At 36.1% G+C, this 16,135-nt stretch overlaps 1 protein-coding gene across 16 annotated transcripts in view; it reads right to left on the bottom strand.

Annotated features, from left to right (window-relative positions):
• The window catches only part of NEDD4L (NEDD4 like E3 ubiquitin protein ligase), a 444,249-nt gene that overhangs the window by 243,745 nt on the left and 184,369 nt on the right, over window positions 1–16,135 (bottom strand). The window contains exon 1 of one of the 16 annotated variants that reach the window (XM_056824477.1): window positions 11,973–14,433. The exons of the other annotated variants lie outside the window; for them this stretch is intronic. The gene's annotated coding sequence lies outside the window, so the exon portion shown is untranslated. Of the gene's footprint in view, window positions 1–11,972; window positions 14,434–16,135 lie in introns of those variants that run through there. 16 annotated transcript variants of the gene reach the window in all.

Raw genomic sequence — 16,135 nt, 5'->3', positions numbered from 1 at the left:
TTTGGAACTGTCTTACATTATTATGTTGCTGAGAATAGTTAAGTCATTCACAGTTGATAATCACACATTATTGTTGTTACTATAGGCAATTTTCTCCTGGTTCTGCTCACTTCATTTTGCATCAGTTCAAGTAAGTCTTTCCAGATTTTTCTGACTCTCACTCTTTTCTTAACCTTCTATAACCTGGATTCTTCCAACCAATGACAATAGTCTCCTTGAAGTTCCGGGAATGAGACATTCCATCTCTTGGTTTCGATCATTTCTCTGGCTTTCTCTAATGCCTGGACTATTCTCCCTCATCTGGCCTCTTGGCTTCCTTGAAATCTCAACAAAAATGCCATTGTTAACAGAAAGCCTTTTCCAATTCTTCTTAATTCAAATGCCATCCCTATGTAGGTTATTACCAACTCATTTGCACATAGCTGTTTGCTTGTTATCTTCCCCTCACCATTAGATAGTGAAATCCTTGAGGGCAGGGACTGCTTTTGGTTTATTTTGTTTGTTTGTTTTCTTTTGTCTCCTCAGTGCTTAATGCAGTACCTAGAACATGGTAGGTACATAATAATTGCTTATTGTCTGCCTGTCTGCTTAAGGAGGGGCCAACTTGCCCAGGTCAGAAAAATGGAACAAGTCAGTGTCAACTAGTATTGAGACTGGACCCTGGACGAGATAGGAAAATTTGGTTTTGAAATGAAGTGCAGTAAAATGATGTACCTTTATCTCGGGGGTGAGATGTACAATTATCGGCAGGACTTTGAAATTTCCCAAGATAATCTAGTCTGCACCTTTCCTTCAGGTCAATGTCTACCAAAGTTATATAAAATTTAAATGATGGATAAGTTCTGGAATTATTTCTCCAAATGTCTATCCAAATCACTATCTGAACAAGATAATTTGTATAACATTTGTTTTTTCCCAAAGATAGGGTGATCATGGATCTCATAATGGCTCTACAGCATATGAGGTCTTGATTTAATCAACAAAATATTATCCCTATATAATTGACTACTATATACTAAATACTTTGCTTAGGAACTGGGGACACAAAAGACAAAAACTTCCCTTGACAAAATTAATAAGTATCTAGCACCAATTCAATTTTCTACAGAACAAATTATTGATTCATTGCCTTTATGAAGTCTGAAAAGCTTATTTTTAAATTTCAGCATCTTTTAACTGGAATCTTCAGGGATATCACATCTGGCACTAATAGTGACATCAGCAATTCTGTCCTTTAACTGCCAGACATCTACACTTTTAACACATACCCTTACCCTTTAATCAGTATTTCCTGTTCAAGTAAGTGCTTTTAAGTACATTTTAAACATATTTATTGCTGATCTGTAGGCATTCCATATTATATTTCAGTGTCCTTCACATTTGTTCTCCTATAATGGGGAAAATAAATCTCTTAAAGATGAGATGGAATTCACAAACAGAGCTGTTAAAATGTGTCAAAACCGCAAGCAGATATTCACACTTTTGGTGGCTATCAAGGAACAACTACTGAATAGTGGGACTTGTGTGCCTTGATTTGAAGGAGAGTATGAAATCTAAAAAATTCCTAAGTAGTAGAAGGTCGGCCTCTGCTTTCTTTGACATAGCAATGACTCACCTGAATCCCCATTTATACAGTGCTTTGAAAACTTTTTTTTCATCAACCCTATAAGGTAGATCATGAAAGTGTGGCTACCTGCATACCAGGGAAAAGGGAGAGATGATTTCAGGCTTTTACAAAGCAAGTGCTAAATGACTGGGATGCAAATTAGTATGCATTGGGATTCCAGACCTAAAAATCACACTACCTCTCTGATTACTAATCTGTCTCAATAAGGATAAATTTCCTATTGCAGGGTGGCAGCTTCTGTTCTATTTTAACTTTTCTAGGGAACCTTTCCATACCTAAAATTTCTATACTTAGAATATTCCAAGCTAGAATTTTTTTGTGTCCTGGTTAGTGTTCCCTGGGATGTGATTTTGGGTGTTGGAAACTAATCAGGTCCTGTTGACCAGGACCCCTTCATTCCCCATATAACAATAAAATAAATCCCATGATTATACCCTAAACTTAGGCCATGATGATCAAACAAACCATTATAACCTCAGCAACTACCCTGAAACATGGACCCAGAAGTCTTAGATCAGAAGGGCAAGGACCAGACCAACAAGATTAAGAGGCTTGTCCGGGGTCACAAAGATAGGAAGTATTTGAGACCGTATTTGAACCTAGACTCCAGGACTGGCTCTCTAAACTGTGTGCCCTTAATCACACCAAATAAAATTGCTTTCAGCCTTAACTAGACTCCTATCTCTTCACTGTATCCACCAGTAAATGGAAAAAGACCCCTATAACAAACTTCATTAACAGAAATCTATTCTGTGAAAAATATAATTTTAAAACAGCATGATTTCAAAATATTATATATTTAAAAGTGTACAATTTTAATTTACTGAATCTCACTGACCTCTACACAAAACCATACTCTTGACTTTTGCAGGTATCTCAGATTTCCCAGGTGTTGCACCATTGACCACCTGAATACAACACAACTCCTGGCTTTTGAGAGGTCCCATGATGTAGTGGAGTGGCCTTAGGAGTTAGAATTGTAGCTCTGCCACTACCTGTCTTGGCACAGAGCTAAGCTACTAGCCTCCCCTAAATTGATGCCCTCTTTTCTAAAAAATTTTTGGTTGTTTAGTTGTTTTCAACCATGACCTCTTTCTGGGATTTTCTTGGCAAAAATACCAGAATGGTTTGCCATTTCATTCTTTAGCTCATTCTACAGATGAGGAAACTGAAAGAAAAAAAAAAGGATTCAGTGTCTTGCCCAGGATCACAGACCTGTCTAAGGCCAGACTTGAATTCAAATCTTCCTGACCCCAGGCTTGGCACCATACCCACTCCTCAACCTAGCTGCCCCATCTATAAAATGGGAATGTCAATACTTGTGGTCACTATCTCCCAAAACTAATATGAGAAAAGTTCTCTGTAAACTAAAATGCTATATAAACAGAGTTATTATTATTATTACTATTATTAATGCCAAGTGAATATAAAATACTCAACCTCCCTATCACATGATATAAACTGCTACCAGTTTCTGGTCTTTCTTCTAATTGGCATTTGGTTTTCTAATAAATTTTGAAAATTATGAAATGAAACATCAAAATGAAACAGAAATCTTTATTGTTTATACTTTGCTTTTTCATATTAATTGAAATTAAATAATACATATTCTAAAGCTGACTCTGTAGAATATGTCTTTCCCATCTTCAGTTGCCAAGCGAAACAACTGGTCAGAATATCACAATCAATCCACAGATAACATGACCCAAGTTCCTTCTTGTCAGGGATATGAATTGAAGCTGCTCCTTTAATTTCAGTGACTTGAAATGATATGGTAACATTGGTCAGGATCCATTCATAGGACCACCTAACTATTAAAGTTAATTAAGTCAAAAAGAACAACTGAAGGAATTTATACACATTTCTACATCAAGAAATTCTGTTGCATTACTGAAGAAATATTAAAAGTTGTGGTGTTGCATGTAAAATTTATATCAGATCACTTGCCATCTCAGGAAGGAGGGAAGACAGGGACGAAGGGAAAATTAGCAGGAAAGGAATTTGGAATTCGAAACTAAAAAGATGTTAAAAACTGTTTACATATAGTAGAAAAAATATTATTTAAAAATTATGCTTCAGGAAAAGCTGGCATAGCTCTGGAAAAATGTAGAAATACTCTCACCAACTATTTATAAATATGAAATACAGGTTTCTAAGTATGATTCATGGTTCTGAAGAGAACATACCTACAAATTCATAAAATGTTTTGATCTTAGGTGAAGCAAAAACAGTCGAAGATAATGACAACTTATGTTTATAAAACATTTTAAATTTTATAAATCATGTTTCTCCCAGCAACCCTGTGAGGTAGTGAAAATATTGTCATCTTCATTTTACTGATTAGAAAACTAATCTTCAAAAATGTGAAATAAGTAACTACCTTAAAAAATCAAATAGCTAACAAGTGTAAGAGATGAGATTAAAATTCATATATTCTCACTACAGCTTTTTTATTCTTTTCCATTAGAATGATGGTATGTATTGGGGGGCCCTGGCTGTCAAGACCACAGCATGGTTCTGATCTTAGTTTCTTGTTGGTTACAAGATAAGATGGAAATAATCTACTATATAAGAACCATAGGATATTGGAGGAATGAGATGGAACTTTTCAAGATACTTCCACAATAGCCTTTTTAAGCATATCTGTTCAAATTCTAGGGTGAACATGAGATTCAGTTACCTATAAAAACCTGGACAATAAGAATTCTTCAGCTTAAATAATATACCTCCCTCAAATTGGTGCTCTTTGGAAATATATGACAAGCAAGGGATAAGAAGACCTTCAATAACTGAATTAGTCCTGAATGAATTTGATAATCATACAAGGATAGATTTCCTGTAGAAGCCCATAGCAGAGACAAAGGTGGGTGTAACTACTCATTTCATGAATGATGTTTGTAAACTCCAAATTCCTGTGTAGAAAGGGAAGGTGGGGTATGGATTTTGAATTCTTTAGGCAGCAGAATCCCAGAAATCAAGAGATTTCACAGGTAGCATGTGTCTACAGACAACTCTAATTAGGTTCCAGAGTTCCAAAGTTCTAGTTTGGGAATTTTATATTGTAGAGCATTGACCTCTGAAATGGGGGCCAAGGTTTGACCTCTGAGGGGCAAATGGATGATGGGAAGGTAGGTTGAACTCTACCCTTCCCCAAATATTCGATTGTGGGATTTGTCTACAACACAACTACACCTATTCCCTCCCCCTCCCCTCCAACTCTCAAGCTTTGTTCCCTCTGAGATGTGTAAACTTCCAAACTTCTTTGGGAAACATGCCTTCAGTCCTTAAAGACAGTCCTGACCTAATCACTGCATGAGGACTCTCAGCAGAAGGGATCAGGTTTGTCTATCACCCTGTGGCTTTTTTAATTACCCCAGCTATAACTGACTGGTAAGAGCTTAACTCCCTCATTTTAGGTCAGATGATATTGCTCAGATTAGGCAGGAATGGATGGACTGTGGTTTGTATCTCAGAACTAATTAGATTTTTTGTGACAAGATAATCTAATTAGTTCTCAGATATAAATCACAGTCCATCACAGTCCATCTTGTCACTAAAATCACCCTCTCTGAAATTTCCTATTTATGTTGGGGGTAATGTAAGTATCATTTCTGATCCTTCATTCTTTTTCATCCAATATATCCAATCAGTTGCCAAATTTTGTCATTTTCCCCTTCACAATATCTCTGCAACCTGCCTGTCCTTTCTCTCAAGTCAGTCTGCATTCTAGTTCAGGCCCTCATTAATTTTTGACTGATCTATTATTATAATAGCCTCAATTATTTTTCCTGCCACAAATTTCTCCCATCTTCCATCCAGCTCCCCAAGAGTAGGATCTGATCATGTCACTCTATTTTCAATGAATTCACATTAATACTGAGATGAAATATTTTTCAACTTTATCTTATCCCTTAATATTTTGATTTTTTACAATTCCCTAATACACATATCAACTATGGCACAATAGTCAAAATAATTTATAAAGCAAAGAAATGTACAAATTTTGGGGGTGCTTAAAGAAAATTTTTTTTCCCTAATTGGGATGTGCACACGAAAAAGTTTCAATGTTCTACTAAGGAAAGAGGGAAATTGCCTAATGTAGCAAGCTTCTTGGAGAAAGAAGACAATCACCCACAGAGTTCATAAATAACATCTCACTTGAAGAGCAAAGCCAGGCAATTATTTGGAAAGTGAAAGTCTGATGGGAGAGGGATCAATTATTCAGCAGCTCCAAAGAGTGTTTGCTTTGTAGAGGTGGGAAGCCAAACCACAGGATGACACTCTAAGCCTGGGAGGGATTTTAGAAGACTATGTTTAGAAGGGTTGGAGATCCACCAAAATATCAAAGACTTGTCCCTCAACGGAAACCCCAAATTTAGGTTCATGTGGAGCTAGTGACCTATTGGAATGCTTGATGTGTTTTTCTATCTGTTTACCGGCTCCTGGGAGTCTTCCATATCTTAATTTGCTAAGAGTTGAAAATAAAAGCTGTCCTGCCTTGTGTACTATTCTGTGATTGCTTATATATCAACTACATTTAGAAATTTTCCAAGGTAGGAGCAGCAAGTCAAAGAGAGAAAATAAATCTTGTGGGTCAGCACTGGGAATCAGATCTAGTCTTTGTGAGGCTTCAATGAACATGAGCCCTTGGGCTAGATGTCCTATTTGATACCCCACTACCATCCTTGAATTATACTAAGGAAATTTGATGACTCAAACTATTCAAGAGGCACTAAAAATTCAGTGAATTAGAGTTTACTACAAACAACACATCCCTTTATATGCATACACAATAATGAGCTTCATAAAACAGAATAAATAGCTTCTAAATCTTTGTAACTAGAATAACTAGCCCTTAAAACAGGAAAGGGTCTGAGAAATCTCCTAATTGGCACAAGGACACTTTCTCCTAGCATTAGGTTTGCTTTTAACTATGGAGGCTCCTAGAAAGTTATTAAAGCCCACAGCTTCTGATTATAAACAAGAGACTGGAATTCCTACAATATTTTCCCAGCTTACAATATGGCAGCAGCCATGTGGCATCTATAGTTCCTGAAAAAAAAGAAACACTTAGGAGAAGCATATATTTATGCACCAACTCAAGTTATCAGAACAACTATCCAAATTAAAACTCTCCTGATTTCAAGTTCAGAAAAATAAAACCTAAAAAGTATTCATTTTTCAGCAAGGCCAATTTTTCTATCACTAAATCAAAACATCAGCCATACACCATATTATCAAATTATCTGTATACTCAATAGTAGCTGGCTAGGTAGTACAGTACAATGGAAAGAATGTCTGGCCTGGAATCAGGAAGACTCATCTTAATGAGCTCATCTGGCCTCAGTCAGCTACTGACTATATGACCCAGGACAAGTCACTTAACCCTGTTTGCCTCAGTTTGCTCATCTATAAAATGAGATGGAGATGGAAATGGCAAATCACTCCAGTATCTACCAAAAGGATTCTAACATGAATGAACAACAATTAACCAAATGGCCAATACATAAATTCCACTGTTAGCCTCAGGAAAAGAAATTAGGGAAATCCCCAGACCAATAACCTGGATAAATGAATTTTGTACTCAGGGAGGGCATGCTCTAATGACTCTATGACTAAGATCATAGATCCAATTCAGTGAGGACCATTTTGCTTAAATCCTTACCTTAAATGTTATTTTAATATCAGCTTTATAATCATCAAATGTACAAATCTCAGAGACTAATCAACAACTACCAAAAAAACTGAGATTATCTATTTCTTTAGTCTTTGATACTTGCAATTTTGTATAAGAAAATTATTATCTACTTTCCTGTGCTTAGAGATTACAGTAGCAGGCTGAACAAACAACCTAATGTAACAACCAATCTCCTCTTTTCATTTTCCCTGCCTACCCTTCCTCTGCAGAGATCTAGTTTCAGATGACAAGGTAACGCAGTCCAGAAAAGGTAAGATATCATGTAACCTAAAATCTGAATTATATTAATTTACACCTTGTTCCCTGTGAAAGCATTGTTTCCGTCTGCTTTTACCTCCCCAAGATGAACGCTGCTAGTCATCCCCCCCCCCCCCCCCCCCGGCCCCCAATCAATGCTTCATGTTCTCTAGCTTTTCCCTAGCTCCTAAAACCTATTCCTTATTTCAGTGAACTATGTTCAAGGTCATTTCTTTAAGGGCATATGAAGTGCTGTCAAGTCTTGTGTTTTAATGCTGTTGCCAAAATACACATAAAATAGACATATGCACAAATAAAAAGGTGGGGTGAAAACAAAATAAATTAACAATAATCATTTTGCCTTCTTTCTCAAAAGCTTCAGTGTGTGTGTGTATATATATATCAAAGAACACTGTTTAATTAAGACAGAGTGATACTGGATTTAAGCAAGTACTGGAAGTTTAAGTCAAACCTCATACTGCAGTTATCCAGGTTCACTGGGGCAGTTCAAAAAGTCATTTATAGCCTCACATCCACTGATAGGTATAGTTTCATTACCTGTCCTCTCACTATCTGTGTTGCGGTTTTTCCCAAGATATTACAAACAATGATACACCATGATCATGAGGAAATTTTTGCTTCCTGTGTCATACTTCAAAATGAAATTTTAAAGTAATACTATGTCCCTAGGACAATGAATCTCCCTAGACTTACAGTTAAGTAACGATGACAGAGTGCTGACCTCATTCTTCATTCCACTGACTGTTTCTTTCTCTCAAACACAATCCTCTATTTCCTTTAGAAACTGAGAGCTCTGCCTACCTGAGAACATGTGCATGCACACAACAGAAAAACAGCCTTAGATTTGGATGTATGATCTCACACTAGAAAACAAAGAATTCAAAAAGTATTTCATTCTTAATTTAAATAAGGAACATAACTACCTTATTCTTTTCAATACAATTATGTCACATAACTTAAGCTGCCAAATTATTAACAGTCAAAAATACTGCCACTCCTCTACAGTGTTACAGGAGCTGTTCAGATCTATGGAAGAAAGAAAATGCAAATCAAATGAATTGAAGTAGGATAGGAAAAAAAAATCCATCAATCAAATCTGGAAAGGATTCTATTTAAAGTAAGAGAGAACTTTTGGAAAAAGGCATTTATATGATTTGAGGATCAGCCTCATAGAGTGTTAAGCACACAGCTACATGAGAAAAGAAGTTATACCTGGTAACCATCAAGTCTACAACAACTCCGGCAGAAAGATTAAAAGAAAAATCCTCAGTTTCACAAAAATCTAGATATACCATACAATACTTAAAGTAGGATCACTTCTCCTCCCATATCACAAGGGCAGATTAACAAACATTTGCTAAGTAGAAATTAACTTACAAATTAATTTTCAAAAAAAATCTTTTTTAAAAAACCTAAAAATCATATTTTCACTGAATGTCCTTTGCAACAATACACAGTTAGGTTTGGGTCTGAAGAACTGGTTAGTAAGACAAATCTCAAATAAGTTTATCTTCATAATCTTGGCATTAAAACCAAAGTTTTCAACCTTCTTTATTATCCTTTTTTTTTTAAAACAAACTACATTCCCACAAGAGTGAATTACCTGTCCTCATGAACCCTATGACCAAATGTCCTATGCTGATATGACAGGCCAGCGAGTCATTAACCTTCCTTAGTCTTAATGTCTGCATTAATAAGTTGGCTAATAATCGAATGAGCAACTCTGCTTACACAGTCAAGAATTACGGGAAAGGGTAGACAGAATTCTATATTTCTCATTAAATCCAATTCGCTCTCATTGCATTCAACACAGTTAATATTTCTATTGCTGAAGTCAAACATTCTGCATCATCCTAGTGAAGTTGAAATACTGTGTTTCACAGGTCCCACATGCTTTTCAAAGAAACTTCAACTGTTTTCCACTTCTAGGGAGGGGAAGGAGGAGGGAAGAGAAGCTGATATGTCTACCTAGAGATGATGTAAATGAGGGACTGTAGTTTGATCTACTGTTTTAGTAATCACCTTGAGGATGAATAAGAGTTCAAGTATTCACCAGACATACAGAGGGCAGCTCATGATTAGTAAGAAACACCCAGGTCTGTTTTGTCAACTATCAGCTCTAGTGACAGAATTGCAAGGGAAGAGTTGGGGGAATGTTCAGCATGTGGAACCTGTAGCTTTTGCATGTTCTTACTCAAGCTGAACTGAAGTTAAAAAAGCTTCTTCAAGCCCCAAGTGGTACCTTGCTAATGTCTTGAGGCCAAGCAGAAAAGCTACTGAATTTTCCTAAATCCATCTGTTTTTTTTTTCCTTTTGTGTGGCATCAGAGTAGCTCTGGAATACAATTGCAAATATTTATTATGGACAATGTGATGTCAAGTAATCCAGTGTGGAATTTGGAGCCAGCCACCAGGAAGATAGTTCAAACATGTTTCTGTAATCATAGGACACTGATTGGACCAGTGAACATTTCTGGAAGTGGGATGAGTCACCTGTATCCCCTGCCTGGAATTCAGAAGCACCTGCCAGTCATATAGGAATGTGTGAGGTAGTAAGCTTTGCATTTTCTATGTCCTGATATGCTCACCAAAAAAAGACCCCATCTCTACCTGCCCAGCCAAAAACTAAAATCAGAGGCCAATTAATGACTTGCAACTGATTATGGGATAAAAGTCCTCTATACATCAAATTCACATTTTATTTTTAAAAATACTTTCTTTAGGTTCAGAAACAAAGCCATTACAATTGCTGCCTATTAAAGGACTTGGAAACAGCACAAGCCTCATGGCCAAGTAAATATCCTCTGCATGGGTCTCTATATCCTAAGCATTCATTTCTGCCTATTTTCTTTTGCAAAGGGTAAGAAAAAAATGCCCACTTTGGGCTAAAACAATGAAGTAAATAAATTAGTACATGAAATGTTAAATATGGAGTGGCAACAAAACACTTTAAGAAAAAATGGCTTTTGAAATCTTAAAATTATTCTTAAAAAATAAATGTGCTTTAATAAATTTCCTAGTGCCTACAATTATATTATACAAATAATTCAGTAGAAAAATATATCTACATATTTTTAATACTTAAATATATTTGCCATTGCAGACCTTATCTTCTGTTCTTGTTAAGCTAAAACTTTTTTTTTCTTTCCTCTTGTTTATCTCCCTCAAGTTATTCAACTTTTCATAATGATTCTGGAAGATGAAAACTCACTGTGCCTTCTTTGCTCAGAGACAACTTTCCTGCAAAGGGATCAGAACAGTTGTTTCTTTTCCTATTCACTGCTAGCAAACCATAGCAGTGTGAGGATACCATCTAGGTACACCATTAATTTCTTGAATTACAGTTTTGTTTTGCTTTGAAATCATGGAGGAATTCCATTTAAACATACATATGGCTATGCATTATGTTATAATGAAGTCAACTGCTTTAATACAAGATAACTTGGAGTTAGTTCTAGTTAATCATGAGTTGCTGACTTGTTTTTGCCTTTCTAAAAATAAGATCATATAATGAATGTTTCCCTAGGTTCCATTGATACTGAACACTTAGTTGTTATTCAAATTTATTTCAAGTAATCAGTAGTAGAGGTAAGAAAATTAGAGCAAAAATTAACTATGAGACCAAATGTTTTTCTAGGCAAAACCTGTATTCCATCAACGATAACATGCATTACTTTATAATAAGTGCGTCATCTCTGGCAGATGAGTAGTATTGGACAGGGCGAACCTATGGCTTCCGAAAATCGAGCCTTAATTCCCAAAAGAACAAGAAAACCATTTCTCTTGTAATTAAATTTGGGAAGGAAGTAATTTTCTAGGCTAAATCCTCTTCTAACTTTTGTGGTCTACAGGTAAAGAAAAGTAAAGTATAAAAGATAAAAAACGGAAGTTAGCAAAGTGCCTTAACTCAATTTTAAATGAAGGGAATTACTAACTGAATTTAAGAGCCTTTAACTTCCCTGATTTTCAAGATGTGAAGTTTACAAAAGATGGTTTTATGTCATTCTAACACCTGGGGAATTTGTTCATGTCAGTTTTGTTTTGTTTTTAAATGGAGGAAAGAATCCATACACAGGTAAGTGAAGAATTGTGAATGCTATCAAGGAACGAATTCAAATCCGAAACCTTAGGGAGCGCACAACACAAGCGTCAGTCACTTCTTGATCACACTCTCTACAAACAGAACCACATTTATCAACTACAGACAATAAAATCAGGGGGAAACAGACTATTTGATAGTTCTACATAGCAGATTCAGGTTAGACTGGACTGTTTCAGTTCAATGGCATTTCAACAGCTCGAAAACAAATCAAAACTTCTTACCGCCGGCTCACAAAGAGTTATTACACATTCCCAAAATAAATTTATACAGTAGCTTCTTTGTTCTTACCTGTAGTTTTCCTCAGAGTTTGGCAGGTATCAGCAACCGCTCCTGTCCAGGTCACCCTGCCTTCAAGTCCAGCTCTACTTCAAAAAAGTACCAGAAAAATGGACCTTCCGCAACCACCTGATCACTTTCTTTGTCCTGTTCCTTTCATGTTCTGAGGCTGTCTTTAGGCAACACCTCCACGGATACTCCAGGAAAGCCAGCAAGTTTTAACACAACTGAGGGAATTCCAAGAGCTGCTGCTTATACAGGTGACTCACATAAAAGACAGCTAGAAAGAAATAGTTCCTGCTGGAAAAGGAGTCAAGTCAAGCTCCACCCCTACAATAAAGATTAACTATCTCCACCCTTCTTGGCAATTAGTTTTTTTAATCACGTGGTGACAAATAACCGCAGGGAACAAACATGATGGACCAGGAAAAGCCTCATATATTACATGGTTCCATGTAATATCATATGAATCTGATCAGTTGGTGGGAGGGAGAATTGTCTTTTTTTTTTCATTTCATTTTTGTTGATGCCATTTCTTTTTTAATCATATTCATTTCTGAATCCAGCCCAATCAACCAGTTCTCTCCCCAAGGGTTAAAAAGTGGGGAGGGGGGCTTAGGAGGGGAAGGAAGTTCAGCAAAACTAACCAACCTTTACCTAGTCTGACAATAAATGCAATATTCCACAAGCGATCTGACCTTTGAAAATAAGGTGAGAGTGAGATATTTTCCACACTCTTCTTGCAGTCTTGGTCAATATGAGGGCTCTGTGTCAATTTAATTTTTTTTCTTTTTTATTCTATTTACCTTCTTGTGTATCATGTCTCCCTAATTCCAGGCCCAGTACTCTATATCCACTGAGTCATCTTAGGTCAAAGGTATTTTAGTCACTTTTTTAGCATAATTCCAAATTGCTTTCTAGGACAGTTAGAGCAAGTCCTAATGTATGAGTACATCTGTCTCTTTCCAACATAAACCATCTTATCAAGCACAAAGATCACATAAAGAAGGCTATAGCTGAATACCTAAATAGACTTAGTGGTATCCTGAAATCGAAGCTATATAAGAACACACTTAAACCAATTAACACCTATGTAATACTAGTCAGTAGATACTTTAAGAACTGCAAAACATACCATAATACATTTGGAAAGTATTCTCACAAAAACCCACTTAATATTAATGAAACATCAGGTCAATCAATGTAAGGAGGCTATAAAAAGATCAGAATTTCCTTACCGCATGAGAAATCTGTCCTGACTATGCCCCTAAAACTCATCCATAAAAACTTAAGGACAGTGCTTTTAAAGGATGCTGCCAAAAATTCCGTTTCTAAGCTATATGGAACCACAAGTTTTTTTTAAAAAATATAGAGATCGATTAGAGAATATCAAAATTATGTGGGTATGGTACCCCCTGTTGTGGCAGGTGACTGGCAATCAGGAAATGTCCTGGATAAGTTATCATCAACTCCTATCTGAACTACTGACAATGGTAAGTTGCTTTAAAAAAAAAATGCCTATCCTCCCTTCTATAAAACTGTTTAGCCAGGAAAAAACAAACAAACAAAACTCTAACCTTCCTCAGTGTAGATGCATTTCCTGAGACCTCCAAAATTCAATAATGAGAAGAAAAAGACTTCTTGGTCTTCACCATTTCCTAAATGGTTGACCTCATTAAACATCTGTGTCAGTATTTCCATAATAGTGCCTTCAAGACAATTCCAAAATGTAAGACATTCAACTGAACTTACCAGTGAAAGAGCCTATCTGAAGCAATGCACTTACAGTTTTACAAAAAGCAATTTATTTTCCATAAACATTTTAGTTTTATACAAAGTCCCAATGACTGGAAGAAGATTATTGACATGAAAGAACGAAGAAAAGGAAGGCAAGATGACAGGAAACTGAAGTAAATCTGACATTCGCCAATAACAGGTGTCCACTCCAGAGAGCAAGTTGACACTGAGTTTTGATTACAGGGCTGGGTTAGGTTAAAGGAACAGTGAGAGAGAAGATAAAGGTAAGGATCACATTTGTATAGCTTCCCAAATTTACCAAGTGTTTTCCTTCCAATATGTCTATGAAACACATAGCCAACTTTGAGAGACAATTGAACTAATGCTCAGAGGTATTAAATGACTTGACCTTCATCAAACAATAAGATCCACATGAAGGTCTTCTTACTCAGTGTGATTCAATTCACCAAATGTTTATTAAGTAGCTACCATAAGGAAGGATAAAGCATATTTACAATCAAATACAATCACATGCAACCCAGGAGGGAGTATCAGAACAGGCTTCATGAAGGGGAGTGGGGGTAATAAAGATTCTGATAAAAAGAGATAAGAAAGGAGTGTTGGAGGGTGGCAGGATGGATTCTGCAAAAGCCTGGAGGATAGAGAAACCAAAGCTAATATTTGAGCTAATATCAGAGAAAGAGAATAGTGTGAAATAAGACTGGAAAAGATATTCTTTCCAGTTATTATTTAGTAAAGTAATTTTGGCAATCATGTAGAAGGAAGGAAGGAGAGAGAAAGGAGGGAAAGAGAGACATAGAGATGGAGAGACACTATAGGGAGGACAGCAAGAAAATGAAAAAGCATCCATGACAAATAATGGGTTGGATTGCAAAAGAAAAAAGTTTTGCCCTCCACATCCTCTGTTATACTATTATTTTATAAATACTTAATGTTAACCAGGTTTTGCCTAGGAACCAAAACTAAGATTTTATATAAATTTATTTTTAATTGAATGCTACTAATTTCCTTTCATCACAAGCACAAGTTTTGCTTTTTACGGTTTCTACTATTTCTTGAAATCTATTTTTGAAGAAATTTGGGAATTTTTAAATATCCTGAATCCCAAATGATCCTTGACAATAGTAAATGAACATAATATTACCAAGCTGAGGTAATAGTACTGAGGGCCATCCTGAGGCGATTTGTCTTAAGAAAAGGTTGGGAAAAAAAGTGGTAAAGCTATCCAATTAAAATATCCCCCTAGGGGGGAAAAACGGTTGAAAAAACCATGAGAGCCCTTTTTTTTTTTAATCCCTGAAATAGAAATTTAAATTAAAATGGACAGCAAAGTGCTGCAAATGGAATACAATGTTTCTAAAATCCAAAATGCTGAAAAAAAATTCATTCTGAAAACACTCCTATAATGAAGAATAACAATTATAGCTTATATCTAGATGGTGATATCAGTTTGACAAAGCATTTTCTGCACAACAATGCTGGCAATCAGAGAACAAGTATAATTATCCCCATTTTACAGATAAAGAAACTGAGCTTTAGATAAAGCAACTTGCTTCAGATTATATCACAATCATGTATTGAAACCAGAATTCTAAGGTGTGAATTTCCCAGGTCTATGGCCAGGGCTCTTTTCCAAATCTATTGTCTGGTTCATGGTTAATAACCTAGTGATCAGAAGAAAAAGGCAGAATGAAAAGAATAAAAATGCTAGGAAGGAGCAAGTTTCTCTGTTGTGTTTAACATCAGTTACAGTAAAAGAGAAACTGGGACACTTGGAGGAGGAGGAATAAATTGAACAAAACAGTGATGGCATGACACAGACAATTTCTTTATATAATAGCAGAGGCAAGGTCTAGTGATTAGAACACAAAGTTCTGAATTTCCTTATGGGTCTAACACTGACTTTTTGCAACTTTGGGAGGCTCTAGGTTTACATGCATTATAGAAATCAGTACCTAGTTCAATCCTTCGCAGTAAAAGCATTTAAGCCGTGTTCATATAAAGCATCTTAAAGAGGAGTCTTTAATATAAAAGCAGTGGATAGCTGTGTGGCACAGTAAATAGAATGCAGGCCCTGTGGTCAGAAAGACCCGAGTTCAAATCCAGGCTCAGATATTTACTAGCTCTGTGACCCTGGGCAAGTCATCTAATCCCGCTTGCCTCAGTTTCCTCATCTGTAAAATGAGTTAGAGAAGGAAATGGCAAACCACTCCAGTATCTTTGCCAAGGAAACTTCAAATGTGGCCACAAAGTGGAAGACCTGACTGAAAACAACTGAATAAAAACAAATATAAAGACAGCCTTCTACTCATAAAAGCACTGTATTCTCTTAAGTTTGTTTGAATGTCAGTTTTAGGATGAATTAACCAACAAAACAGTTGAATTATAGCCATAAAGGCCAAAGTTTGGCATCCCGA

Source organism: Monodelphis domestica, chromosome 3 (genome assembly GCF_027887165.1).
Source record: "Monodelphis domestica isolate mMonDom1 chromosome 3, mMonDom1.pri, whole genome shotgun sequence".
NCBI lineage: Eukaryota > Metazoa > Chordata > Mammalia > Didelphimorphia > Didelphidae > Monodelphis > Monodelphis domestica.
Note: the sequence above shows the minus strand (reverse complement) of the source record. Positions and strands in the feature narration are given on the sequence as shown.